The sequence below is a fragment of the Apis laboriosa genome, unplaced genomic scaffold (assembly GCF_014066325.1).
Source record: "Apis laboriosa isolate Shangri-la unplaced genomic scaffold, ASM1406632v1 scaffold40_cov151, whole genome shotgun sequence".
In the NCBI taxonomy this organism is placed as follows: Eukaryota; Metazoa; Arthropoda; class Insecta; order Hymenoptera; family Apidae; genus Apis; species Apis laboriosa.
The window spans coordinates 3,308,349-3,335,069 of NW_025223180.1; the positions used below are offsets into that span (position 1 = coordinate 3,308,349).

The 26,721-nt window shown below is 43.7% G+C and overlaps 1 protein-coding gene across 21 annotated transcripts in view; it reads left to right on the forward strand.

The window, feature by feature from the left end:
- Positions 1 to 26,721, forward strand: part of LOC122715898 (bromodomain adjacent to zinc finger domain protein 2B-like) — a 142,528-nt gene that overhangs the window by 57,449 nt on the left and 58,358 nt on the right. Inside the window, exon 1 of one of the 21 annotated variants that reach the window (XM_043938456.1) lies at positions 3,405 to 3,428. The exons of 19 other annotated variants lie outside the window; for them this stretch is intronic. The gene's annotated coding sequence lies outside the window, so the exon portion shown is untranslated. Of the gene's footprint in view, positions 1 to 3,404; positions 3,429 to 6,688; positions 7,020 to 26,721 lie in introns of those variants that run through there. One more of the 21 variants, XM_043938452.1, reaches the window with a different exon arrangement.

Consider the following 26,721-nt stretch of genomic DNA (forward strand, 5'->3'; position numbering starts at 1 on the left):
CCTCTCACTCGCTCTCCCTCTCTCTCCGTCTGGCTTTAACGTTTCCGTGGCGCGTTCGATCGTGGAACGGAGGAGGACTGGGCTGGCAAAGCCTCGGGGCAGTTGTCGCCTTGCGATCCTTTCCATGCAACAACGATCTTTCCTCGCACGCTCCCCAACGTTTCTCGTAGTCGAGTCGACTTTCCACCGATTCCGATTCCCGAATTCTCGGAGGGGAGAAGAGGCGCGCGAAATTTTAATCGTGAAAAGGATGATCGTGGGAAGAAGGAGGAGGATTTTCGTTCGATCGAAGAAATTGGAAAAACAGATGCGAGTCGCACGTTGAAATCGACGCGTGTTCACGTTCCCATCGAGAGTTGCCGCTCTGAAATCCGATCGCGCGTCGGATGGATGCAGCTTCGTGGAACACCGCGAACGACCCCTCCGCGAATTCCTACGGAGCCTCGTAATCGATTTAAAATCTAATTCAACATTGTCGTCCAACAGTATCGAGTTACGATACGATGTTTAATCGATTCCACTCTACTCTCAATTATCCAAAATTATCCTCCTCATATTTTCCAAATCCCCTCCCTTCCGTTTCTTTCGAAAAAATTCCAAACTCCCACTCGATCCTACTCACGTTCCCAAAAGAAACCTCTAAAAACGACGACGCAGTGGGAGCACGGCACACAACATACAGAGAGAGAGAGAAAGAGAGAGAGAGAGTAGCCAGCGCAACGACGATTATCGATCCACGGTGGACGCGTTCACGTATTCCCGTGCAAAGTTCGCGCAGGATACTCCATCCGGGGCAAGCAGCCGTCTCTCTCTTTCCCTCTCCTTTTCCCTCTCCCTCTCTGAAACGAGTGCCGACTTCCGCGTTCGAAAGAGGACGAAGAAGAAGAAGAAGAAGAAGAAGAAGAAGAAGAAGAAGAAGAAGAAGAAGAAGGAACGAGAGAGGAGGAAGAGAGTAAGGGAAGGCGGGAGCGAGAAATGGCTCGCGCCCGTAATGAAACCGTGCCACCGTTTCCAACCGGCAAAAAACTGGTCGCGATCTCGACCCGTTGACGAGGTGCATGTTCGATGATGCACGGAATGCAAATCGCCTCTTGAGATCGATAATCGCGGCGAAAGAGGCTGGCCTCGAACGTGAGCTTAAGATAAAATCGAAATAGGACCGATTTCTCGATGCGCGAGCGTCCTTATTCTCAGTCGAATTCGAATTCAAACTCGGTGGACGATTTACGAATAGAATTGTCGGGATGACGAGTCGATTTAAGTTTATAGGGTTTGGTTTCTTGGTTATGATGCGTTGCGGTCTCTCGCGTGGAAAAGAACCGGGTGGAATTACTGGAAACCCCTGGGTCGTGGCACAAAGTGGTACGCTACTTGCGGCGTGTAAACGCCGCGGCGGCTTGGTGCCGTGCCTCGTCGTTGCTAATTCTCTCTTCCCGATTCATTCTCCCTCGTCGATTCTATCGATCGTGTACGCACGATTTTTAACGCGCTTGATTCCCCAAGATCGGGTGGAAATACGTGGAATATTTCCGTTGGTCGAGAGATAAATGTAAAATCGAGAATTACTTTAAAGAAACGTATCGATCGAAATGGTATCTTTGGCCGAGAGAGAGAAAAATTGGCGCGAACGAGAAAGCGCTTTTATCAATTTAACAAAGAAGTTGGTACAAGTTCGAGAAGAAGGAAAGAAAGATTCAAGGAGTATTTATTGAAACGAGGAATCGTTGATTTTTCAATTCTCTCGAGAGAAATTCTCCTTCTTTCGTACGCGTTCGAGTCCGTGAAATAAGCGTCATCGCGAGTAAACCGTTCGAACGAGCAAGTTGGAATAAGAAACGTTCGGGATGCGGCCTCGAATTCGGAGGAAAAGGGGGCGTACGATTTTTGGCTCGACGCTCGAACAGGGGAAAAAGGCTTTCTCGCGTGTCGCGCACGCCACCACTTTTGGCAACCGAAAAACCGTCTCGCTATCGACCGGAGCTGTTCGATATTTGGGACGAGGCTGACCGCTTGCTGCCAAATTTTTTTCTCCCCCTGCCCCCTGTTCGTAAATTTCCGGGTGAACGCCGACAAACACGATCCTCCCTCCCTCTCTTTCCTTCACTTTTTTCAAAAGATCGCCTCCTCTACCCTCGTTATCGAACGTCGTTTCAAACGCACCACGCGCTCTTCTTCCAATATTATTCTCTCCAATATCTTTCTTCTCTCGACCAACCGGGATTTTCCATATTTTTTAAATATATATATATATATATATATAAATATATTACGAAAACGCTCGTCGTTCGTATTTTCTTTGTTTCGATTCACGTTTCGATTTCGTATAAGGATACTGGATTTTTATGGATTAAATTTTATGTATACAAATATGATACGCGTCTTATTCGTTGTTTCTAATTAAATAATAAAGTTGGTGCAAAAATAATTCGTACGTTTTTCAGATTCAAACAGAATTGAAATGTAAAAATTAGAAGAATTATAATCCACGTATTATTCCACCAGAATTTCGACTCTCCACGCTATACTTAGGTAGCACAGTACAACGAAAAAAACTTTGCAACTCGAGAAAAAAAGTTTCCGTTAAAAGACCGTTAGAGTTATTCTCCATCGTTGCGAAGATAAAGATCGCGATATATTCGAAACGTCTCCCCGCTCTTCCTCCTTCCCTCCCGAATCGCCTTAGGTAGCCCACCGCAACCCGCCCGTCCCTCCACCGACTATTCTCGACGGCAAAAATGGATTCCCGCTCCCGAAGTTTCGACAGTGTGCAACGTTTCTCGCAAACGTTGGGGAAGGAGGGAGCGAGGAAGGGAGGGAGGGTTATCGATCGGCCGCGCTATACGAACCCTTCTAACTTATTTAAGGTATCTCGATTCCCCATCGATGTTCCCTATTCTATTCGCGGCGCCGAGCCGCGAATACTATCTGTCCGGCCGCGGTGGAAATAGAATGCCGGTTGAATGGCATTTGACGGTCCCTCTAATCGAGTGGAAATTCCGAATTAGAACGTTGGATCGACAAGGAAGAGGGGAGGGGGGGAGGAGGAGGAGGAGGAGAGGCAACGGTTTGCCCATTAGCCGAGCTTTTATATACCGGCCTCCGTTCTCCTCGTTAGACCGACGATCGACGACGCGTTTTGAATGATTAACGAGTCGACGAACGCCGCTTCCTTTGCCCGCCGATTAAATACTTGCCCGCCGATCTTGCCCCCAGTGTGTTCGAGTCCTTGCTTGTCGCGAGAGACGCTCCGTCGGAGAGGATTACGTCGAAGAGAGGAAGAGAGGCAGAGAGAAAGAGAGAGAGAGAGAGAGAGATTGACGGAGGGAAGGGGAGAAGGGAGAAGGCTGATCGATTGTTCGGGATGCGAGATCGTTACGTAAGGAGCGGAGGAAGGGGGGGAACAGCGGAGAGAGAACAGAGTTTTCACGGTGAGTGGCGAGAAATTATTTTCGGATCTGTGGACGTTTGGCTTATCCTCGGCTTCGGTCGAGATCGCGTGCCGTGCCTCCTTTTTGATTTTGAACACGCTGCGCACGGAAAGAAAAAGGATTTCTTTTGGAATTCAGGCGTCAAATATCCGAGTTTTTCCGCGAGTGTGAATTTTTATTACTATCACAATGGTCAAGAGACATCCGAGAGATCCAAGCATTTCCGAATTTTCGTGTATATTCTCGGATTCCCAAGAAGCTTTCGAATTCGATGTATCCTAAATTCTTAAATACTCGAGGACTTATCGAGATTTTCCAACTCGTTTCGATAAATGTATCAAAAATTCGAAGGATAAAATTTTTTTTGCGATTTCTGATCGACTTTGGTCAATTACTACTTTTTAAAAATGATTCAATATGTATATATAATAGCGAGCGAGATAAATTATATGCTAACGACTTTATATACGATTAAACGAGAGATGCTTGAGACGAGATACGGATAGGTTAAGCTATGAGACAGGATCCAGCGATGAGGGTGTATGACCACGGTGCTGTTATTCTGCTATAAATCTAATCTGAACGGGGTGCGCGGTTAAAGGGTAATTAAACGAGGGAATAAGTGGGAACATTAGGAAAATTGACGACGTATGAGGGTAAGAAACGGGAGAAAAGGGAGGAATGTTCAATGTATTCCTTCAAGTTTGCATAATTTCGCTTTTCAAGGCCGGAACACACGGATCGACCGATGCACATATTCCACAAAACTTTCCGCTATTTATAAGAATCGTTCGAGCTTTCCCAGCAATTCGAGATGAAAAAATTTCATCGATTGAAATTTATTAACGAGTTATTTACTTACGATTTCCTTTTTCTCGCGATTCAATACGTTATGTAATATCGGTTATGATATTATCTCCAATCAACAAAAGTTCACATTTTCTATAAATCTATCCAATGATAACTTTAAATTTTTATTTTATTTTGCATCGAATGTTAATAATTACATTATAAGGAGAAAAAACGGCCGATGGTAAATGGAGATCTGAATTCGGATAGTAGAAGATTAAAGTTGGAATAAGTATATTAAATAATTCTTTCCTCTATCATCGATCGCTCATCGATAATAATACGTTGGAACCTAATTGTTTTGTTTTACAAACACAGCCGAGCAACAATGGTCGGACTAATTAAGCCTAATTACCAAGCCCATTAATTAATTCCTCGGTCTCTCACCCGAGGATAATAAATAGCTCGAGTAACCGACCAAAGCTTTCCACCATATTTTCTTCCCTTCCTTAATTTCGAGTCCGATCGAGTGCACGAAACGAAAAGGATTTTTCGAATCGACCCCCCCTCCCTCTCTCTGATGGACGCGGCCATCGATTCCAGACGAAACACGAATAACGAGTTTGGCTGAATTTTTGCTGGCACATGCTCTGGTGCCGGCCTCATTATCGAGGATTGACACACTTCCTTCCACCAAGAAGTGGGTGACTTTAAAGGAGAGTTGCGTTTCGTACTTGACGATAACTCGGAGGCACGAAGTACGCGAGTCGAAAAGAAAATTTTCGATTCGAGACACGGATACGGGTTTACGCGCGATAAAAAAGCGAATTCGTTTTTTTTATCGCGATCGAATGGAATTCCGGTCGCTCCGATAATTCTTATATCGGTTATAAATAGCGTGTGAATTAAACGAATCGGACGGGAAACAGTTTCGATTGGTATATTATAAGTGTCGGTTCACCTCGGTCAAAGTCAAACACAGCACAAGTATTATTTTCTCCGTTTGCCTATTCTTCGTTCGAGATATGGACTCCTTGGAAACGGATTTCGAATCCGTAGCCATGTTAATCGGTTAATATTTACGTTGATACGATAATCTATCGTCAATTTAAGTTTATATATTTACCTCGAATTCGTCGAACTCGTTCCTCGCGCTCCTTGTGTTCCGAGCCACAAGATACCAACCGATGAGTACGCCTGACTTGATCCGTATATAAACAATAACAAGCTTTCTAACCGAATACTTTGCTCGATAAGCAAAGTTGTACGTATATAAATAGTGGCGATCTTTCCTTCTCGAAAATATCTTCGCAATATTCTTCGGTGTCGAATCGATCGTTCCTCGATAATATTTTCCATCCTCATGGATTTCTGAAAGAGAAAAGAATTAAAGGAACGCGAATATTCTTCGCGAAATAAACGGGAGAGAAACGAAACGAAACGAAACGCGAAGAGAAAAGAGAAGAAAGGGAAGCGACTACACTCTATCGATTACCACTACGCGTATACACACTGTCCGTGTGTACGAAGGGGGAGGGGAGAGGGAACGAGAAGAGACACCAAAAGTGACGAGCACGCCGGCTAAACGTTACCCAATGGAGGCAGATCGATCTTTTCTTCTACCGGTTCCGCTCCCCCCTCCTTGGTCCCCCCCTCGGTCCCGCCACTATTCCATAGCTCTCTGTTCCCTCTGTGTAATTCGTATTCCACGGCAGTTGTATCCCGGATCGCCTGCAGCTCGAGTCGTTGTCCCACCGTCACGCCGGTATAGTTAGTCGATGATGTCGGACGACTAATGCGCCTCGGAGGAAGCGTATCGACGCGTATCCGCGTGCGAGGGATACCCATCCACCACGTGTTCCCATTCTTTTTTCCAATTTTCCATACGCTCGGTGGATGCCGAACGGCTTGTTCACATGCCGATCGTGATCGTGATGGTAATGGTGGTTGTGTTGCCCGCGATGTTCCTCGTCGATGTGCCCTCCTCGTTCTTGCCACGTACTCTCTCGTACTACTACTACTACCGCTACTACCATTACTACTACTACTCCTCGTCGCGTAGCAATCCTCGTGGTGTATCGAGATGCGCCGCCGATGAGACACTCCGAGGCCTGGCAGGAGATGGGAAAACGGGCTTTGTTTCGACAACGTTCGCCAGACGGGTTTTCACGATACACCTACCATCCAACAACTGTCGGATTATATAGATTTTGGAGGGGGAACGCGCGAGACGTGGACTTTGAAAATTTGGTAGCGAGGAGTAGAGTGAGAAGTGGTCGGTAAGGTATACCATTCGTTCGAGAGAAAGAGAGAGTGTTGCGGTGATCTCTTCTCCTGTTTTATTTATTTTTCTTTCTTCCTTTGTTTCGATATTTGGTGTTGCTCGATCTTTCGAGGTCAAAGTTCTACGTCGATGAATGAAGGAACGTAGTTCGGAAGGAAAGATAATCGTGAAATATCGCGATAGCGTTCCATCCGAATGAACGGAATAATTTTTGGATAATCGCGGGTGTACTGTGTTTGGTCAAAAGTGGCCTTCCTTTGAATGTGTGTTTGCTCGCTAAAACTGGTGGATCACGTGGTTTGGGACACGAGTGTGAAAAGTTAAATATCGAAGTGCGTTGAAGGATGTTATTGCGCGAGGAAACGATCTGTGTTTCGTTCCCGGGGATCGATTGAAAACGAGGGTTCGTGTTCTCAAGAAGATGTTGGAGTTGGTTGACGAGGGTAAACTTGGCGGGACGTGGAAATTAGGGGAACGTTGCGAAATCGATGTCGAAACCGATGTTCTCGGATTTACACGTACGTATGTATATATCTTACACGTTCGTCTTATCCACAAAATTCGTATACGTTATTTACGTGGCGTCTAAGAATAGATACGGTTAGCGACTACAAACGCGTTACGAGGAACCACGGTTGTTGTGTACGTGTGTCGCGTTATCATCGGCCGACACGTAATGTACATCCATTTTACAAGGCTCTTCCTCTTTATGATTTGCTTCGATACCACCACGGTTTCCTGCCGTCCAAATATACACGGACGAAAACAATCTAACGTGGCACGATAACGCGGACAGACGTGGGAAAGATACGATTTATCTGAATCGTCGATAAGGAATCGTCGCTAGACACCGTGTCTCGCTTCTCGCCTTTTCATTTTTTTTTCCTTTTTTTTTTTTAAATATTGCGATCCATTCTTACACGTGTAATATTCGATTTTTATTTTCTTATTATTTTGTAGAAATTAAGGATTAGAATTAGACGAGATTGGAAGGGCATGTTTTTATTTATTTTCTTTTTGTATGCTGTTTAACTTAACTCGCTTAATTTCTTATAGAAGAAAGGAGGGAAGGAAGAGAGGAAGGAAGATCTTTCGATTTAACTCAAAAACTATTTATCCCACAACGATGAAACCGTATCCTCGTCTCACGCTACTGATTTTTTTTTTAAAACTGCAACTTTTACTGCTCTCGATACAATCATGCATCTCCTATAGGAATCGTCTTCTTTACCGCCCTATCAAATATCCGAGTAATCTTCTTACCGTTTAACACTGAAAACTATCTTACCCCGGTTCCCCGATAAAACCTAGTTTACCGACTTTACCTTCCAAGCAAGAAGACCTTCCTCCAAGAGTAACGAGTAAATATTACACGAGAAAGAGAATGACGACTCAAAAGAAAAAAAAAAAAAGAAAAGAAAAGAAAAGAAGAAAAAAAGAAGGGTGAGAAATGATCGATCTGGAACCGCATTCCACGTGTGTTTGGTGGAGAGAGGGGGACAGAGAGAAAGAGACAGAGAGGTATCCAACGTGGATCGAACGGTTCGTGTGTGCGTGTGTGGTTCGAATTGGCCGCGGTGCAACTGCATCCGCGAAGGGTGAGGCGGAAGGCACGCATATTTTCGAGCGTGACGCACCTTGGACGCTGGGCTTGGCTCACCGGCCGAGAGAGGAGGGAGGGAGGGGGAGAGAGAGGGAGAGATATCGGTCGGTCCGCTTTTGTGCACGCGCGGTGTAAAGCAGCGTTCACAACGCGTCGAGGAGAGGAGTCGTGGCGGATCTGGTTCGTCTGGTTCTTTGGGCGCGTTCGAAAACACGGCGGGGAACGAAGAAGTTGGTCGCCTCCTATCGGATTAGGTCGTTAACTTGAGAGAGTAATGGGTTGGTGGGATGGCCGAGGGTTAATGGTCGGCCTGATCAACGCGTCTCGAGGACTCTCCGACTTTCGGATCGTCGCTAATAGACTTGCTTTCGAAACCGATTTTGCCTAATTTTTTGCGATTCCAATTTTTTTAACTCTCTTCTCTTTTGCCGCGTATATAAATACACGAACGAAGCGTGAAATGAAATAACAGAATAGGAGTAACGATGCTGTTGCAACGTAAAAACAATATTTTGAAAATTCTAATCTAAAGTATAATCTTGGTTGGATAAAATATGCGATTTACGGGGTAGAGCGGATCGGGAGGAGCTAAAAGCCAATATAATAAATTTCGTCTTGTTTCAATTCAAAATTCGAGCTATATAAATCCTGATTCTCTCATCGAATACGAAAGAGTAACGATGCTGTTACAACTCAAAAACAATATTCTGAAAATACAATCTAAATTAAGTAACGACGAACCGAAACGTTCGTTTTATTAGGATAAAATTTATCTACGATTACGTACCGAACATGGAGAGCACGCAAGTATATTTAACATGAAATAAATTTCAATCTCAATCTAATTTTTTTTTTCTCGTCCCGAAGTAAATAATTCAAAGTTCGAGATCTTGGATAGATCGATTCTCTTGTTTCTCTCGTTACTAGAAATTCCACTATTTGTATCGATTCGTTAAGTGGAAAGCGTTCTTTTTCTTTTTTCTTTTTTTTTTTTCCCCCCCCCCCCCCCCAGCAATCGTACGCGGTCGCACATGCATAAATTTCGCGCGACAATGCCGGTTGGACAAGCATCGGTGTAGAAAACGAGCGTGATTCCGGTGTCGCGATAGCGAGCCGTGGCAAGCGGTTTAATTTTATTCATCGTACGTCGTAAGTCTCGTGGTGCTAGAGTCGCAAAAGCTGTGGCGTATCGGGGGCCTAAACGACGCGCCCGTCCATATTAGATGCGACTGCTAGGCGCCGTTAACGTCCAGGCAAACACGATCGCCTTTGAATTAACTATATCTCGTGTTATTACGCGATAAAACCCGTCCCATAATAAAATCCCACGTTTCTCGTGGATAAAAGCGTTTGATATCGCTCGGGGACCAGGAATCAAAATTATCGTATCGACCATTGAAATAATGAATTTTCATTATTCCACTGTAATCGCGCGAAAGCCTCGTTTTCGGGAAGGGGGGGAGGAAAGGGAAGAAGATAGCTTTGCGCTGGTTCCAATAGCGGAATCGTGATGCGATTACGATACGAATATAATTCGTTGTTTCGCCCGATCGATAAAATTCTATTCTATACCGATTGAAACGGTCTCCTTAATTCTACACGCGTAGAGAGAGAATTTCGTTTCCCCGAAATAAGAGGAGAGGAGAGGAGAGGACACGCGCGCATCGCTTGGTTGCAAAATCGAAGAGGAAGCGAGGAAGAGGAAGAAAAAGAAGAAGGAGAAGGAGAAGGAGGAGGCGAATGGAAAAATAGAGAAACAGGAAGGGCGTTGCAAAGGGACAGAGAAGGCGAGGGATAAAGGCGAAGCGGATACGCAGGACGCGTACGAACGGGCACACGCGCGCGGGTATACGCGAGGTGCGTGTGTGGATGCGTTGCGTCCGCTCTCTCTCTCTGTCTCCTTCTTGCTCATCCGTGGAGAGTAAGTACGTAGACAGGCGGAGAGCGCACGATTAACCGCCGGTTCGTTTTCTGCACTGGGAGACTCTTTATACGAGCACGCCGCTCCGCTAACTGGCAACCGGCTACGCTAGCTTAACCGCTTGGCCGAGGAGCTCCTCGCGTACCCGCGAAAGAGACGGAGAAGGAAACGGACGGAGACGAGGAACAGGGCCGTGCTTAAGCACCTTTAGTACCACCAGCCTCGCAATTTCCAAGGGGAATGCACTCGTTCCACGAGCCACGCTCGTTTTACGATACATCCAAGCCTTCTTCTCCTTCTCTCTCTCTCTTTCTCTCTTTCTTCCGCCCTCCCCTCTTTTTACCTCGATACTCTCTCCTCTCCTCTTCCCTCCTCTCCTCTCTTCGTCCAACCGTGCTTCGAGGATCTCGTTCGAGGAGCTCGAGCTTCGGATCGGTAATCAGAGCGGTGTAGATTACCGGTTGATCGTGAAAACGATCGATCGAGATCGTGATCGAAAACTTAAATTTTTCCCTTGTCTTTTTTCTTACATCGCGCGATCGAGCAAATTCCCCGTGGAAACACTCTTTATCGTTATCCCCATCGCTATTTTTACACCGCGCGTACATTTTTCCAAATAGCAAAAACGAAGGAAACAAAGGGTCGGGTTATCTCTCCTCGTCCGTTCTCAAAATTTATTTCTTTACTTGGTCACGCGTCCTCGCCAAGCCTCTTCGCGATCCTCTATAGCGACCAACTATTTTCGACGCGCCGCGCGTGTACGAGCGCGCGCGCGCGCGCGCGCTCTCGAATCCCTCGGAGTCATTGGACGCGAAATCGCCTCTGGACGCGTCTCGAAGATCGCGAGAGCGTGGCGCAGCGGCGATAATCGTCCCGATGCATTATCAGCGCGCGTTCTGTCCAGATGCAACGGGGTCAAAGACCCGAGGACGACGCTTCGGGTCCAGTAACGTGCAAGTTCCAGGTGCACGTACGACGACAACGTCGACTACCACCACGATCAACCACCACCACCAGCACCACCACTACTGCCATCATCGCCGCCATAACCGATCCTACCACCACCAACCGCCACTATCGCGGGAACGGAGGAATAGGACGAACGTCGTCGTCGTCGTGGTGAATATTCGCATCGCGAGATATCACCGATGCGCTCTGTCAAACTGCCACTCGCGTCGGGACGAGGAAAAACTATTTTCACCCTGCCTCTTCCCCAAGGATCGATACGCGCCTCCTTTCGCTCCACTCGACCCGCTGTATTTTTAATTCGTTCCACTAATTCGCCGCGAGGCTGTGCGCCGCTCGAAAGGAACGAGCATGCAGGATATATATCGATCGAATCGTGAGTCGATTTTTCGCGCGAATCAGGCTAGATTATATCGTTTCTAGAATTTTATAAAATTAATTTTATACTACGAGAAAAATATGTATAGCAATTTCTTGTACGAGAAAATATTTCGCTTTTATTCGAAAAATAAAAGACATCGGTCTCCAATCGGTCGGCAACGGATTCACCGAATATTTCCACTGACAATTTTCGATTATATTAAAAATCATCTTCACTCTTCGAGTGGCGAGCGCGTGGTGGATGTATCGAATTCGGTCGACCGTGTTATTTCGATGGAAATTTTTAGAAAAAAAAAAAAAAAAAAAAAAAAAAAAAAAAAAAAAAAAAAAAAAAAANGGAGACCCACTTCGGCCATCGTTTTAACAATTTTTTCCCCTATTTTTCTTTTTCATCCTTTTTTTTTTCCCCCTCTCATATGTCTTCGACATATGTATTCGCGGCGCGTCGCGACGCTTCGACGCGGCGTTTCGCACACGTGGCGTCGATACACCTCGACATTTTTATGTAACCCGTCGTTTTCGCAGTTTCAGAATGCCAATCGCCGCCTCGTTTAATGGTTAAAAACTCGCGTGCACGCGTCGAGAATCGTTTCATTCGGGCCTCTTGATTGGGCACCGATATCGACCGTCCCCGCACAACACATCTATCGTCCCTTTACCGCGCCGATTTACTCTTTGTTTACGGTGGGGTGGGGTGGCAGAGGGGTGGTGGGCGGCGATGAATTTATGCCACGATGGAGATTCGTCGATGTGCTGATAATTCTCGCGATTCTCGAGAAGATGTGGTATTTATAAGTAGAATTTAGATCGGTAAGGGGGGTAACGTTTCGTGAAGAGGAGGATGGAGGGGGGAGGGGGGAAGAGAGGGGGAGAGAGTTTGAGGAGATTGGAGAGGGTTGGATTGGTACGGCTACTCGAATTTAATTTTAATAGGTATGATCGATTTTGGAAGCTTTCGATGCACAGGGAGGAGAGGAGGGTGGCTTTGAATTATTGGTTCGATGCATGGTGGGATTAATTTGCGAAGAAATATAGGTCGAGTATTGGGATAGACGTTCTTCTTCGTAGGGTTTAACTTTTAGAGTTCAAATGATCAAAGTGATCATCGAAATACGTTCTTATATCCTCGAGATATCGCAACATTGCGTTTCCCAAATCATCTCTTCATCTCGAGTCGTGAATTTAATTTCATCTCGAAATCTCTCGAAAATTCGCTCGCGTACAATTTTTTATTTCGACAACAATCTACATTTCCGTGAACACCGTAGTTTTTTTTGAATCTATCGTCTACTTAGTCGAAATTCCAATAGGAATTGTCTTCGGTATAAATTTTATTCGAATTTTTACGCTCGATCGAACAACGCACCGACACTTATTAGTATTTACGTTCATTCTATTGCAACAGCAATCGTATAAATCTCGAAAAAAATCTTAAATTTGCGTGTAAGAATAGCGGATTCCGTGCATTACGATTTCATCGGAAATCGGATGATACATTGACATCGAGCATCTGTAGAAATTCCTAAAAATATATATCTTAACCAGTGTACGAATAACCTGTGCACTCTCATCTCATCATCAATCGCGTAAAAATCCGAAATCCTTCGATCGAACTTGCACGAAAGTCACCGATTATCAATGCGCGAACGTAAAAATTCTACGTAACAATCGTCTGGAATCCGCTCGAATAAACCCCGAAATCGAATCACTCCCCATGGAGTGACCGATTCGCGTTTAAGAACGGCCTAGAACGTATCCAGCGGACGGCGCGGCGTGTGGAGAGTATCGATCGGCGTGGAGCTCGCCACGGCCTCGAATTTCACGCGATAGCAAAGGCAGATACCGTATGCGGCGAAGGGAAACGCGGCTTCGTTCGCTTGGACGTGCTCAAAACGGCGTTTAGGAGCCTTAAACCCGGAGCAGAGCGAGCCCCACCCCGATATATCCAGTTTGCCAAACGCCGCTTGTTTTTGTTCGCGCGTTGCACGAACCGAAACCCCCTCGCTTGGTCACGCGCGCGTACGTGTGCACGTGTTCGTGTACGTGTGTATACAGGAGAGAGAGAAAGAGAGAGAGAGAGAGAGAGAGAGAGAGAGAGAGGGAGGGAGAGAGGGAGAGAGAGAGGAGCGTGTACACAGGAGGTGGATGGAATGGAGCGAGAGCGCGAGGAAGGTTGGAGGACGAGAGCGATCTACGTGTCCCGGCGCGGCGGCAGGACCCTCGTCGCGGTCGTCAGCAACCGGGGGAGGTTGGGACATGGCAGAGCAGGGGTTGGGGGCCACGACAATGCCCCACCCCGGGTTCTGGTATCGATCTGTCGCAACGAAAGTCGAGATACCGGCCTGAAAGTATCAGCTGGATGGATAAGCCTGAATTATTATTCCGTTTGCTGTCCTCTGCTTTCTTTCTGCTCGTACGTTGGATACTTTCTCTCGTATGCGCGAGATTTTTTTTTTTTTTGGTTCTTGGTCTGGGTCAAATGTGTTCGCGCGAGATCGTGCGGAACGTTATGAAATAGACGTTGGTATTTTTCCTTTTTTTTCTTTGGAATCGCTGTTTAAGGTAAATATTCGATATTCCGAGAATAATGTGTCACAATAGCAAATTCGTGATGATTTATCTGTAAAAGATACGTAAAAGTATCTTTAATGAAAAGGAATAAGTGCGTTTATTTGTTCTAAAGAAAATTGAATATACGTCACATATACATGTGATCGAAGATAAAAAGAAAAAAGAAGCTAACGTCGAAGATACGAATTAGATCCCGGCTTCTAAAAAAAACTCATCTAATTGATCATAAATTGATGCTAGTTAGAAATTGATTCTAGAAGAGAATTCGTGATATCGATGTGTCCAGTCCAATATCCTTCGTTTGAAGTATGATATCACGAACAATGGCGGGTATGATATCACGCTTCGTTAATAGCTTCAAAGGCATCGTAACGCTAGATCACAATATTACACTTGATACACAAAGTTTCTATGCCTGTTACGTTATATATCACCTTCAACGTTCTTAGCAATCAAAGCGTATGCGTCTTGAGCAAAATACACCAATGCGTCATAACCTCTCCTATTCCTTTGAGCACTCGTCAACCGATTATAACCTCGAAATTTGGCCCGAAATACTCGAAACTGTCGTCCGTTGAGTAAGATATCGATCCTGGTGTGTTACCCTTTTCACCGAACCCAGATGATCCAAATGACCTCGAGCGTAGAAAGCATGGAAGCGTAATCATGTAACGACAGACGAGCGTGCAAAGCCGATATCGTGATTACTGGTCTCTCGTTACTTGTGTGGGACGTTATGGAATAGACTTTCGCGGGCAAACGCGTTCGCAAATGCGAATAACGTTTCGCCTGCGCGCGCATGTTATTCACGCGTGAACATGATCAGAAAGAGAGAGAGAGAGAGAGAAAGAGAAGAGCGAGAGAGAATTCTTTGGTTCACAGACACTGACATTTTCCTTCGTTGAAGACGCGCGATAAATACGTGCACTGCTGGCATTTCGCGTTCCGGTTCTACGCTCGAAAGTTCAGTAGCTTCGTTTATTACTCGCTCGCTTTGTGCAAGGATGGAATAGCTCGTGGTGGAAGCTTCGATGGATGTTTTATTGGATACGAGTGCTTTAGGTTAAGTTTAATAATGTTTTGTTCGATACGGATTTAGATTAAGTTTGATAATACGTTATGATTTACGTTGTTTTTAATTTTTCCAATAAATTTTGACTTCGTTAAAAGATTGTCATTATAAGATAAGATTCACGATTTGAAGATAGTTTAACGTATTTGCGAAGCAAAAGATTAATCGTATAAACAACGAAAAGGAAACTATTGGACGCGAGTGGTTTTAGGTTATGTTCGATACGATGTTTTGTTGTCATAGATCTTAGATTTATTATTATAAGATTTATGCTTCGACCATCGAGATATTTATCTTACTAGGAGGATAAGAGGTTAACGAGACGAGGAATTAATCGCATGAATGAAAAGAAGCTTCGTTACAATACTTGGGATTTATTATATACTTATATAGTTCGTAATACTATGCTATAGATCTCTGTAGTTGTAAAGATATCGTTACACCTTCGAGGAAAAATACTCGAAGTATTCGATAAAACGATTTACTGGTCCCCGCCAGTTAGAGGGGTTAAGTTAAAAGTAAAATTGCACGGATGAGGTAACCAGAAGCGACATCAAATGGAATCGTAAAATACCGAATAGCACCGGATCGATACTGTAAACGAGAGTATGCTAACGCTTAAGAGGTTATGGGTATGGGTATTCGTTTGTTGTTTCAAGAATTTATCTGGATCGTGTGAAAAAAGCTCGATTCGAAAGAGAGACACGACGGAGAGAATGAAAAGAAGAAAAAAAAAAAAAAAAAAAAAAAAACAAAAGCCCCGCTCGGATGAAAGAGAGAGTGAATGAAAATGGAAAGGGTCCGACTTTCCGCAACTGTACTTTATTCTTCGAATTTCTTCGAGAACTGTTGGTTGCCTAAGCGTCGCCGGTGAACTTGTTACCCTATGTACGGTACATAATATGAAGTTGGCCAAACTAACGTCGAAACTTTCGGCTGTGAATGCGGGCCGGTTTGCGTGCCGTGGATTTCAGGTTTCATTTTCGGGAGTGGGGAGAGGGGGGAAGGGGAGAAGAAAAAAAGAAGAAAGGAGAAGAAAGAACTTGGTCGACGGGACGATTAAATCACGAGGATCGGTGAAAGCAAGTTGTAGTTCGTATCTCGTGTACGGGGAGAGAGAGAGAGAGAGAGAGAGAGAGAGACCCTTGATTTTTATATTTCGCCAAAGTTCTCTTACCTGCGAAAAAGTTCGAGTTACGTTAAACGCTCCGATCCGAATTTTTAGGAATTGGAAATTTCTGGAGAGTCTAGACGCTATGTTTTATTTATTAAACACTTTTCGTACCGGCGTGGAAAATTTCTGTGGAAAATAGCGAGGGGAGAGGGAAAAAAAAAAAAAAAAAAAAAAAAAGAGAAAAAGATACTCCGGGCTTTTTTTCAAGTTTGAAACTTGGAATTGAAACCTTTGAATTTTTTTTGAACCCGTTAACAAATTATTATAAAATATTCGAGATATTGTTTTGTCGCAATGTTTCCGCGAAACGTTGTTACTTATCGTCACGTATGATTCGATGCAATCGTGTTAAAATACTTCGTTCCAAGCCTTGAACACGAGTCTCGAGTTTTCGAAGGATAGATAGCGTTCTTTGTCTTCCGGCTAGGAACGGATTCCACTTGACTTCAATGTAATCGGCTGAACGTATTTCAAGAGACGTGACGCAATCGGTTACCTGGCCAAGAGACGATCGAACACGATCCAAATCGATCCCCCTTTCCCCCCCCCCCCCTCCCCCCTCCCCCCGCCCCTTTGGAATCGCGGATACGTCGTTGTCAGGTATATCGTTCGAATCTCACGATGAGAATTAAATCCTGAACGTAAAATACACGTTTCTCCATTTTTCTGATAAAATACGAACCACGAGATCACGGATGTGCACGAAAATCTTCTGAATTTTTTTTTTCTCGCGTCGCGCGTCAACGTTCAACGAGGAGAAAGTCGAAGAATAGCGATAATTCGAAAAATTTAAAAAATTGATGAAAATTTTGTAGCATTATTTCGTTTCGATCCTCTTTTCACAAGAACGACGTACAAAGACTTTCGCATGGACGACCGTGTATGTAAAGAAGATAATCCGGTATATATTTTTACCAGCTTCCCTTTGCCTCTCGCTTCGTCCCAATATTTTAAATAATTCCGATATATTTTAAAAACAAAAATCCGATAACAAGAATGGAAAGAGAGAAAGAGAGAGAGAGAGAGAGAGAGAGAGAGAGAGAGAGAGCACGTTATTACTCGAGGTGAAAAAGAATAAAAAAATAAAAAAAAAGGGGAAAGGGAAGAGCAACGCGTAAAACGATGAAATAGGAGGGCAAAGAAGGCTGTCGGTATTTCACAAATTACCGTATAATTAAATTAATGGCGCGGGTGTAGGTGTAGTAGGCGTCGATGGGTGAAGCGTAACGCGCGCGAGCGTTATCCGATTGCGACGGATTTCCGGCACGGTGTCGGCGAATTTTGTTCCCACGTATATATAATCCGATACGAAAAATCACGCAAATTAATAATAATGGAGTTACGAAGCACGGGCGTAGCACGACTCGTGGAATTAAAACGTATCGCGGCCAATGTAATTACCATCGAGAGTTGACGCATAGCTGTCCCTCGCGTAAGGAATGGGGGAGAGGGGAAAAAAAAAAAAAAAAAAAAAAGAAAAAGCAAGAAATAAAACAAACGACGAAAAAGAGGGTGAGAGGGACAAGAAGGGGGGGGGGATAGAAGCGAAAAATAACGAAGAAGAGAAATAGTAGGGAAAAAAGAGAGAGAAAAGTAATGAGTAGATTGGAGGTAGATGCACGTCTATAGGAGGAAAAAACCGAAACAGAGGAGGCATTATCGAGTTTGACTCTCGTTTGTACGAGATTGTTCGAAGGTGAATGTTTAATGGTCGTCGTGAAAATGTTTTGTAATTTAATTACGGTATTACTCGATGAATTGTTGCGTTTATACCGTCAGTTACATCGTAACCATTCAACTTCGGTAATTCAAGCTTTTCCATCCCCATCATTCAACTTTTACGAGCCTTTTACATCTCTCCTGTCGATTCTTCTCTTTCTCCCTCTCTTTCTCTCTCTCTCTCTCTCTCTCTCTCTCTTTCATTCTACGCGGTGTTAGAGTTAGTTTTCCAATGGTATTGTATTATCCAACGTTGGTAAACGCGCACGATGTTTTGAAAACAATTTTTATTCGATATTTTATTCCACGACGATGGGAATTCTTCGTATCGTATATGCGGTGGTAGATATATAGGAATAGGTAGAGATACTCGTTTTCCTAACTCGAATTGGAAAAGCTTTTCGACCGATCTTACGATACGACTCTTCGAATCGCATTCGAATCATTATTCTCTTATACGTAATTGATACGATTCGTCACACGCTCGAACATCTTTCGATCCTATACGATGCAATATTTCACACACCTGCGAAATTCAGGTTACCGTGTACAATAACCGATAATCCCTGTTCAAAGATCGTTTCGTAATACAGTAGTAGGCTGTACATACATTATTATTACCATTCGAATTATCGATTGCCCTATTGTATCCATTCATTACACGGTCACATCGAGTCGAGCCCCGTTTCTTGAGAGAGTCGGATGCAACTTGCTCGTTTCTCGTCCAGAGACACACGTAGATCGTAGTACTATCTACGTACGATCGTTTCGACCGGCCGATCGATCGATCCTCCACTCTCTTTCTCCGCGAGGAAAATGTGGGACGGCGGCTCAGCAAGAGAGAGAGAGAGAGAGAGAGAGAGAGGGACAAAGAGACGGAGAGAAGTCGGCACACAAAAGGGAGAGAAAGGAAAGAGCGAAAGACCAAGGAGGGCAACAGCGGCCTGATTTATGGGCAATACCGTTCACCCGTTTTCACTGCGTAACTTCCGCCAGTTTCGTTCCATCTTGACACACGCCACGAGAGGAGTTCCCGCTTTTTAATCGACCGATCTCTCCCTCTCGAGTCCTCTTAGATCGTTCGTGAAAGTCGAGGTTATTGAATTTTCGAGTCGATGATCGGGCTTCGGGCTTCTTCTCCTTTCTTCTCCACGCCGATCGAATGGAAATTTTCAATGAAACTTTGCTCGCTCACGATGGAAATGAATTTCGAGAAAGATTAGATTAGATTATTTTTGGAATACTCGGTGTTTTCTTTTTTCCAGTCGCTATTTTTACTCGTGGTTCCAGTCACATCGGTAAGGCGCTGCGCATTTTGGCCGCAGCGAGAGAGAGAGAGAGAGAGAGAGAGAGAGAGAGAGAGAGAGAGAGAGAGAAACGCGCTCGATCGTTGGCGACAAGGCGAAATGTGGGCCGTGCGACTCTGAGAACTGGAACGTGCGTACAGGTGCGAAACCTCGCCACGTTTCAATCCGCAGCCACGGGTTTCCCTTTGAATCCGGCTGCTTTTAATCGACCCACGCGATTGAATTTCCATCGCCGTTGGCTTCGCCATCTTCGGCTCGAATCCGTCCTAAATAATTATTTTTAATTGCCCCCGACGATGATATACCGTCGAGGGACTTGTTCTCCTCTCGTCATCCCTCTCATTTCTTCCCCTTCCCCTCCTTTAAGGTGCTCCAGTAAAATTCAATCGGATGAAAAAAATTCATCATCTCCAACGAAAATATATATTTTTCGAATAATATAAATTCGTTCGATTCTCGATCGATTTCAAAACTAACCCTCGTTCGCCCCTAGAATTCATTGAGACGCGCTCGAAACAGGTCCTCGTATATTAAACAACCACTTGACCTCCCGCACGCTTCCTTAAACACTTATCATTCGCACCGAATATGCAAAGGGAGAGAGAGAGAGAGAGAGGTTCATTCACCAAAGAGGTTCATTCACCAAGCATCGGAGGAATTCTATAAAAGAGAGGAGATAGTAACCGTACGACGGTTGATTAATACTTTTCGCGTAACCGTGCATTCTTGAACGAGTAGTAAAATAACCCAAGAAAGCGTTAAAACACCGTCCATGCAGCAATAACTCGGCCATCAATGGCCGCTGATTTTTGAAACCACGTTTTCTCGAACGTTCCCCCTTTCGTTTCGAAATTCATTCCTAACAATTTTTTAATCACGAACATTTATTCAAAATCGAAACTCGTAGAGAATCCCCGATCATTTCCCATTTTTACCTTTTCCCCTTCTTTCTTTTTCGCGCGAACAAAGTTGGCAAAAATGGAGAGAAGAGAACACAAAGGAGAATACGAAGGGGGACGTTGTTGTTGCCCTCCCCGCGAAAATCGCCGATTAAAACTTTGAGGTCGGCCATTAGCCTTCACCCACATTGCTCAATCGCCGCGAACACTGCGAGAGACGATTACGGCAAGACGTGTCCGATTGCCGTGCAACGAGAGAGGTGTTGCTCGTTGGGAATTAATTCGTGCTTATTACCGTGATTGCTTAACCGGCCTGATAATATCGTATTCTTGGGCGGTGGTTGGGAGCCGCCATTTTAACGAACCGTGATTGACGCGGTTTAACAATTGGGCCACGCGGCGGGGGAGGAGCGGGGTTACCGATGTTTCCATGATGGAACAAGCAGCTATCATTACGATGATAACAGGTTTATACGTATTTTCTATTATTATTGTTATTGTTATTACGTAACGCAGCGTTTACCGCTGCGAAACGATATTTTGCAAGCACTATTTTCGTGCACTTATTTTTATTCCCTTCGCCTTCGCCTCGAGAATCGTCACCTTTTTCCTTCTTTTTCGTTCGAATCGATTCTCGATGACGTCGCTCCCGAGCTCTAGTGTCGGTCATCCCCTCCCCGAACGTGATCGATCAACATCTTTGAATCCGCTTTGAGAAGAAAATTTATCCAGAAGAAGGAGGACGCTTTTCGAAATCGGATCGTTGTGAAATCATCGTCGCTCGCTTCACTCTGTCACGTGTTTCACCAAACAAATCCATTCCACTTGGCGGTTGAGAACAAATAAAGAGAAAGAGACAGGAGAGAGAGAGAGAGAGAAAAAGAAAAATAACCAGTGGAACACGGACGAAAAAAGAAAAAAAGGAGATAAAAACTCGGCGGTACTTGGACAAACGGAAACGTTGTGCGGCAATCACAGAGGAGAGTGACCTTGGCAACGAAAAAAAAAAGAGAGAGAGAGAGAGAGAGAGGGAGAGAAAGAGAGAAAAAAACGAGAGAGGCACGTTTACAAAATCAAGGAAAATCGAGGCGGGAACGCCGAATCGAGGCTCGAAAAGCTACTCTCGAGGAAGACACTGACCCAGATACCCGTATACACGAGGAAGGTCGTGTGTAAACGCACACGTCTATCCACGCACCAGGTCTATGTATACGTATATTTACTCGTACGTAGCCGGCGGATGAATAACGTGGCCGGGGATATACGTGTAGCTCGTGTGCACGCACACGGCCGCGTGAACGCGCGTGCGTCCGCGCACCCATACACCCACATACACACATACACAATGGCAGACCCAGGCACACGGCGGAATAGAGGGTTATGTATTTTCTTCGCGAGCGAGAGAGCGGGCAATTTGCTCGTCTCTTACCTGTGTGCACGTCGTATCACGCGTTTCCATGTGTGCGTGGATGTCCCACATTACGCGTCAGTTAAACAAAAGGGATTAAATTATAGCGAACGTTAGCTGCGATAGTTAACGTTACGTAAAAATTTATTCGCATAACCTAACTTAATTCTACCTAACAAGCGTTCAAGTGTTTCATTTTGTCGTCTGTTTTTCCTTTTGTTCTCTCTCTCTCTCTCTTTTTCTTTTTTCTTTTTTCTTCTTTTGGTGTATTTTTCCTCGTTCCAATGCGAGTAATAGATCGCTGTTGGCGATGTAAGGTTATCTATTTGTATTTTTTTTTACTATATCTTTCTATGCTTTGACGATAAGTTTACTTATTCATAAGTATATATATATATATAAAATTGAAAGTAGAAATTATTATGTGCCGCTTCACGTGGTATGTTACGCTCATCGAGTTTAATTTAAACGAATAAAAAAAAAAAAAAAAAAAGAAAAATGAAAAGTTGAGAGATTCTTATGGCCGTCGTGGAAAATTAACCACGTGTTTCAAAAGTTGCGACTTTGTAGGGTGTTACATTCATTGGATTTGATGTTTTTTATATTGCTTTTTACACCGTTTTTCAGTGGTTCGTTAAGCGTTGGCAAGTGTTTATGGTGATTGAAGAGAACGTGAAAGTTGAAAGGGGTATTTATCGTTACTCCGAATGCTATGATAAAGTTAGAAGTTATATTGTACTTGAAATGGTTTCGGAACTTTTACCACCGAGATTCATGTCCAACTTTCGTGTCAGCGAACTTTTATTACGATTTTACGTTATGATATCTTTAAATACATTCGATTATTATTAATTCGATATTTATCTAACATCAATCCAATAAACGAACGCATTTCTAATAAATAATACATATTTATATATATATATATCTCAATCAAGACTTACTCGTGAATACTCGATATACTTATCCATTATAGAGCGTTAATATATTCGTGGAATATATGATTGCTTGGAGGATCGATTTTAAATAAATAGAAAAGATGGTATGCGAAAACGTCGATTAAAGCTTGTTTATTAACTTATAAATTCGCGTTAGATGTAATGAATTGCGACAGCAGCGCGAAGATAAAACTATTTCACCCATTCCGTCTAACGCAAACTTCAACGAATAATCTTAACATTTTTGCATACCAATTTTGTAGTTATGTTTTAATCTCTAGACTCAACAAAACAAACTCGCGAGTATATAAACATTTTGCATATCTCTGTTGAATTATCATTCGAACAAATTCGTGCATTATTTGCGGGATACCGGAAATTCGAAATGAATTTTCATTCCTAATTAAAAAAAAAAAAAAAATCGCGTAAAAGGATAATCAATCTTCCGTAAGTAAATTCCAGCAATTCCTTGGCAATTTGCACATTCCACGGTTAGAGGTGGAAGCTTTTGAATGAAATTCGTCGGAAAGCTCTAGCTAGGCGAAAGTTCACGGCGAAGTGACGCACAGGTACACGTGCGCGGGCGCACGTGTGCGCGCATTTACATACGGTCCTTTAATAGGCGCACGTGCGCGTCGGTGTGCGTAAGTGTGCGGCCTTTATGTTCATGAATGGGATTGTAGTGGTGACGGCCATGCGCTCCACGCTTGTGTGTGCGCGCGTAAAGTTATATCGATGACTCAGCCTCTGTCTCTCGTTGCACTCGCGCGATATATTACGCTCCCGGGGAACGTTGAACCGCCCCCTCACCTTTTTGCATCTTTATTCTCTTCTGTTATTTCAACCGTGTTCCGTCATTTTGCTTTTTTATTTCCTTTCCTTTTTTTTTTTTTTTTCAACAAATTCGCGTCGACTTTCCCTCTTTACGATTGTCGTTTATCACGGAGGATGATAGTGACACGTCAATTTTTTTCTTTAGATTAAAATTATTCCAAAATTTGTCGATAAAACAGTGATAATATTTCACTCGACGCTGCTTTGAAAGTATATCGTGTCTTTGATGCGTTGTAGCGTGTCCCTGAACAGGGGACTGAAAAGGGGAATTAAATTCTTTCAATTTTCAAGGAATATTCGAGGTTACTAACGTTTTTACGTAATAATTCGTATCTCGAATTAAATTGTGAAGAGGTAATGAACGTATACAGGGTTAAATACTTCAAAAATTCACGCGCGTGGTATTCATTGTTCGACGACACGTGGCTCGGTTACCCTTCCAAATGTGTATAAAGTTACGAGGGCAAGGTGTATCTCTAATTACTCGAAGCGTTTGTTCTGTCAACTGTTACAAGGTGGAGGCAAAATTATTTTAATCCATTCGTAGATATCGATAGAGACGAACGAAACTGGGTGTTTCGATATCCGAGAATAGATTACGTGTTTTTTTTTTTTTAAATCTCGTTACACGAATCACGAAATGACGATTAAAAAAAAAAAAAAATTCCTTCCCCGGATCGAGGAGAATTTAAAACAAATATATATATATATATATATTATATGTATATTGGCGACTGGGCATAAATATGACCCATATTTTCTGCTTTTTACGGAAAATCGTAGCCCGATGGCTTTTTAACGATTTGTTATATAAACATCGTTATATAACGTTTCCTCGATTTTATTTCCACCGATTTTATATTCGCGAAACAATAACGCAACGGGAATTATTTTTCGCGCGACAATTAACCGTGCGCGGCTCTGCCTCGTCCCCGAGTCCCCGAATCGCCGTGTAACGAAAGGGGCGAGAAAAAGAGGGAGGGGAGAAAAAAAATGAAAAAAAAAAAAGAAAAAGAGATCGAGAGGGGGCGGGAAGAAAGGAAAACACGGGATAAAGATTAACGGGGAGGGGGACCGACCATTTTCCAAGACTAATTGCATAAACGCGCGAACAGCGTCCTCTGGAACAAACTACTTTCGTTCATTTCAGGCGACACGGCGTATATTCTCGGGCCACGCATTATCGTATTTTTCACGTAACGCGTTCACACGGCGCGGCCACGCCAATTCCGATTTGCATAACGTATGAATAATGCATACGCCTCTAACAGTAACAAACGCCTCGAATTACCGCAACGCTTGAATAGACTAGATAAATAATTGTACTAATAATAATTAATCTTCCTTTTTTGTGGATTTCCAATGTATATATATATATATATATATATCGTCTTGCCATTTTTCTTTCGATTTATTTTTCGCGATTATTGAAATGGGATAATAATGATAATAATAAAAATAAAAAAAGAGTCTTGTTCCTTTTTAAAAGTAAGAAATTTGATATTAAGTTAGATCAGAATTTTCATCGATGGATGAGACGATTCTTCGTTAATTAACGATATTTGATAATCGATCGAGGAAGCGCAGACGCGTCAAAATCCTGGGTAATTGTTCGTCGGTACGGGGAAAGTGGCTCAAAGGGGAGCCAATTAATTAAACAAACGCATCTTTTCCCCTGGTCTCGATACGAATCGAACTCGTGACCGTACCAACCCCGTCAAGCCTCCACCGTTTCAATTAACGCAAATGAGTTAGTTTCGTGATTTGATTAGTCGAGTGGCCGAGTTCGCGCCGCTTCTTTGAGATGCATAGACCCCCTAACTCGAAACTCGGTCGTCGTGGCGAGGAGAAAATGCACTTCGAACGAATCTGTCAGCGTTTCGCTTCGATTTCGATTAAGAGAATTTAATTCTCGCTCGTCCCCTCTTCGAACAATTTCGTAAAAATTCGAGCCTCCGATTTAAATCTTCGATAATTTCCAGTTTTAATTTTCAAATTTTCCAATTCAAAACTTTTCTGTTCGGTTTCAAATTCGTACAGGTTCATACACTTCCACGTTTCGCCGCTTTCGTGCAACAGCGACGTGTTTCGCGTAATCGAAATCCGCTGTGATCCCCGTTGAAGGTTCGCACGAATATCGGGGACGTGTTCCGCGAAATTCTCGCGGATTTCTTGTCGGTTGTGGCGTCGTGCGAGAAATTAGAGCCCATTCGCGTAATACCGTTACGTGACGGTACATCGCGTCCCAATCTCCACCCTTGCCTCCCGGTAATTTGGTTAACGGGACGAAAATTTGGATTATATCCAGACGGTGGGTTTACAGGAGGTACCCCCGTTCATCGCTCCACCAATTTTCTATATATCAATTTATTAATACCTTGGTGAACTCGAGTTATAAAACGATATAATTCCGTTCGCGATTTAAGGGTAATTAAATTTGCCGCGTTAAAATTGCATTATCGACCGAGGGAATCTTTCGATTTTCCCGCGCATTTTCGGTCGAGATTTATCGGCCGGTTTTGAAAAAACGGTTGGAAAATCACGGGATAGAAAATACTAGGATAGATCGGTATCTGTCGATGGTGTTCCGTTTTTGGGATAACGGGTATCAACGGGTCGAAAGAGTGGAAGCACGATATCGGGGCAGAAAGAAGTTGTAAAACGACAGGGAATTCTATTTAACGCGCGAACGATGTAAATCGTCGGCCACTAAATTTTCCGCGTATTTATTAGCCATTGCGCCGATGCGTAATGTGCCAGAACCGGGCTATTTATAAGGTAGCTATTTATCCGGCCGAGCCATTCAATTTTCGTCTTCCTCGTTCTTTTCAAACGTTGAATTTTATACACCTCGGCGGCTCATTCCGACGCCATATTGGGATTCGGTTAATTATCGCCTCCTTTGAAATTCTTCGAAACTTTCTCGTTCTTAATCGGCGCTTGCTATAATAAATATATCTATTAAAATAATACAAAATAAACTTTTTTTTTTGTTTGCGAAAAGAGAATCGTTTTCTTAAACCGTTAAAATAGATTACCATCTTCCGTATGACTATTTTTATAGCGAAAAAATGCCCCTTCCCTCCCCTCCCTCTGACATCTATAAATGAGAGAAAGCAATGATTTATGTCCTTCGTCGCCGAGCTCTATCCCATCCTTCTTTATATTTCCACCTTGATATTCGAATCGCGACGCGAGGGATGGAATAGAACTCGAATTCGAAGTTTCCACGAAAAGATAACGGAGGATACTTCCGCCACTCGGCCGATTCCGGAACGGAACGAGAACTCGATCGAGAATAGCCAACGAACGCGTATCGTTCGCAGGTTTTCGCGGGACGAAAAATTTGAACGGCCGTCGAAAACGGAGACGACGGAGGCGGCCGGTGGTAATATTGATTTCGTATTAACGAACGCCGATACACGGA